This window comes from Neomonachus schauinslandi, chromosome 2 (assembly GCF_002201575.2).
Source record: "Neomonachus schauinslandi chromosome 2, ASM220157v2, whole genome shotgun sequence".
NCBI classification, from domain to species: Eukaryota; Metazoa; Chordata; class Mammalia; order Carnivora; family Phocidae; genus Neomonachus; species Neomonachus schauinslandi.
This window is the reverse complement of record NC_058404.1, coordinates 18,141,881-18,145,391: the sequence shown is the minus strand read 5'-3', so window position 1 is coordinate 18,145,391 and position 3,511 is coordinate 18,141,881. Positions and strand designations below refer to the sequence as shown.

The following is a 3,511-nucleotide window of genomic DNA, read 5'->3' as shown; positions in this document are numbered from 1 at the left end:
TTATAACCATCCTGATGGGTGCAAATTAGTATCTCATGTGTTTTAAGTTGCATTTTCCTAATAATTAGTGATGTTAAACATTTCTTTATGTGTTTATTGTCCATTTGTATATCTTTGGAGGAATGTCTACTCAAATGTTTTGCCCATTTTTAAATTCAGTTATTGTTTTATTATTGGGTTGGAAGGGATCTTTATATATTGTAGATGTATAAAGGTCCATTATCAGATAGGTGATATTTTCTCTTATTCTCTGGGTTGTTTTTTAACTTTCTTGTTGGTATCATTTGCAGCATAAAGTTTTTAATTTTAATATGGTCTAATTTATCTTTTTTGTTGCTGTTGCTTGTGCTTTGGGTATTATATCTAAGAACTATTTTCTAAATCAAGGCACAGAGATTTTCACCTATGTTTTCCTCTAAGCCTTTTATACTTTTGCTCTTCCTTTTAAGTTTATAATATATTTTGAGTGGATTTTTATGAATAATGTGTGGTAGGAGGTCCAAATTTATTCTTTTGTATGTGGATATTCAGTTGTCTGGAGACTATTTGTTGACAATTGTTCTTCACCCATTGATTGGTCTTCACACCCTTGTCAGAAATCAACCGACTATAAATGTATGGGTTATTTCTTAACTGTCAGTTCTATTTGTTGATCTATAAATTTATCTTTACGCCAGGATTACTGTAGCTTTATAGTAAGATTTGAATTCGGGCTTTGTTCTTGTTTTTAAAGGTTATTTGGGCATCTGGGGTCCCTTGCTTTTCCATATAGATTTTCGAATTAGCTCGTCAATTTTTGCAGGGGGTCTGGAGGCCCTCCGGTGATTCACTGTGGCATTTCCTCCCAGAGTGGCCACCTCTTCTTGCCCAAGCTGCCTCTGTCACTTGGGCTACTCGGGGGAAAACATGGTGTCTGCCCTCAATTTGTGAACAGTGTTAGCTCTCAGCTAAAAGGCAAATGATTCAACTTTGTGAATTGATCAACAAGAATAGGAAACTTTTTGCAACTTTTTGTAACTCATCGTACCTGGGAGCTATGTTTGGGGCTCCAGATGTCCTAGAACATTTTTTGGATGTCCTTGCCTGTTTGTTTGCGAAGTTTTCAATGCCCAGTGTTCCTGATTTCCACATAAGATTCTTAAAGGTATAGCTTTTCATTAGTACTTGTAATGTGGAGTATATTCAATATGCAACAAATAATTTCACTGGGCTTTGCTGTCAGTTAACAAATGCACTTGTGGAAGCAAATAGCCCTTGAGAGGAATTGGCATCCTTAAAGTAGCAATAGACAAGCTCCAGATGAATACAAACTAACTAACTTCAATACGTGCTGATCTTTGCCAGCTTTGCTTGCCAGCAAGATGCTTTAAGAATGCCCTTCCACATCTTGACATAGATATGATGGGTATCTGTAAAGAGACTCGAGCTCTACTAATCATGGTTTTTGTTTTCTGTCTTTTATGATGTTTTGACAATTTCGGGGGACCTGTGGACCTGGGGAGGGGTTAGCTAATTCCTAGAGACAGCTAACAACTTGCCTGTGAGCATGCATCCGATATGCAAACCAATCAATCCCTCCAGCTCTACCTCGGTTTCATTTTCAGACTCCTGCGGTCAGGAATATTATTCCCCTAACCTAAATCACCCCAGATCCAGGGACCAGACAACTAGGGATCACTGCTATAACCCAGAGCCTATCAAAATTATTCAAACTATCCATTCCTAAGCTTGCTTAGCTTGCCTGCTCTACCTTGCCCATCTCTTCCTTCAAAAACCAGAATATAAAGGCTTTGAGCCCCACTTTCCCCTTGCTCCTTCTGCCACCTGACTGAGCATGCTGTTTCCCCACGTGGCCCTGTGTGGAAGGGCGTGTCTCCCCCTCTAGGGAACTATTTAGCAACATTATTTTCTTTCTTTCTTTCTTTTTAAGATTTTATTTATTTATTTGAGAGAAGTGAGAAAGAGAGAGAGAACGGGCAGGGGGAGGATCAGAGAGAGAGGGAGGAGCAGACTCCCCCCTGGAGCCCGATGGAACAGGGAGCCCGATATGGAGTTCCATCCCAGGACCCTGGGATCATGACCTGAGCCGAAGGCAGAAGCTTTAACCGACTGAGCCACCCAGGCGCCCGTAATAATATTTTCAATGGCAATGATCCCCTGATCTATTGGCCTCTTTATATCTGGAAAAAAAAAAAATCTCAGGTGCATTTGAGGAACAGAAACCTATGATACAAAGCACTTTTTGCTATATTGTTACATGGAGGGGTAAGATATGAAGGGATAAAGAGCACTTACTTCCCCGAATAGGCTAGCCCCCACCCCTGCCATGGTGACCTGTCATGTCATGTTGGAGTCATGTAAAAAAATGTATTCTAGCTTCTCTGATATTTACTTGGCAGAATACAATAGCTACCAAATCATATATCTCAGATTATGGGTAGATTCGGTAAGTCCCCTAGCAATGTTTACCATGAGTTAGCACAAATGTATTCAACCAACTAATCTTTCAGAACTTCGAAACCTGGTAACAATTACAGTGAAATTTTTACTTATGTTAACATCATAGGATTGGGAGAAGGAAAACTTGTCATCTCTTTAAAAGAATATTGAAAGGCTTGCAAAGACTTTTTTAAACATTACTCTTATGAGATATAGCAAGTTGTGTGCAATCTGGGCCTCAAGAGAGGGAAAATATCTACTACACATGATAGAAGATGGTGACATTTTTGCAAATATTAATCAAAAGAATGTTATGATCACTTTTTATAATGACCCCCTCCAGAATTTAATATATAATCCAGCCATGCTTCATAACATTGATCAGGAAATGTTGAATATATGGAGCTTGATGAGTGACTGAAGACCATGGATGAAGAGGTTGCAGTGAGTCCTCAAATCTGTGCAAAAGAGGATCACAAGAAGATGAATCAGTAAATAAGCCATCCAGTTACTCTTGAAACTAACATGCATCCTGAATTAAACAAAGGTGAAACCATCACCTTGTCCAGTGGTGAGTGTTAGAAGAGTGGCAAGGGAGGACCAAGACTGTTTCATCTGGACATTAGACAATTAAATTTTTTTGACATCTTCAGTCCTGTGCTTTCAGATACCCTTCTTTCTACAAAGAAAAGAAAAAAAAAATCCTCAAACTTTAAAGTATGCTGTGGATTTATTTATCCTCAGGTTCATGTTATTCTTGCATTAAATCTACCTTTTTTGTTTTAGATTAAAAATAAAACTTTCAATTTTGATATTGATTGCATTGAATCTGTGGATGAATTTGAGGAGTATATTAGTTTCCAATTGCTGGTATAACAAATTGCCACAAACATAGTGGTTGAATACAGCACAAGTTTATTTTCTTACAGTCCTGGAGGTCAGAAACCCAAAATGAGTGACAGCTAAAGTCATGACATCCACAGGACTGGTTCCTTCTGGAAGCAATGAGGGGAGAGTCTGTTCCCTTGCCTTTTAGTGTCTGGTGGCTGCCTCTGTTCCTTGGCTTGTAACC

At 38.8% G+C, this 3,511-nt stretch overlaps 1 pseudogene; it reads left to right on the top strand.

Annotated features, from left to right (window-relative positions):
- Positions 1-946: 946 nt before the first annotated feature.
- On the top strand, positions 947-2,957 carry LOC110584225 (annotated as a pseudogene).
- Positions 2,958-3,511: the final 554 nt, after the last annotated feature.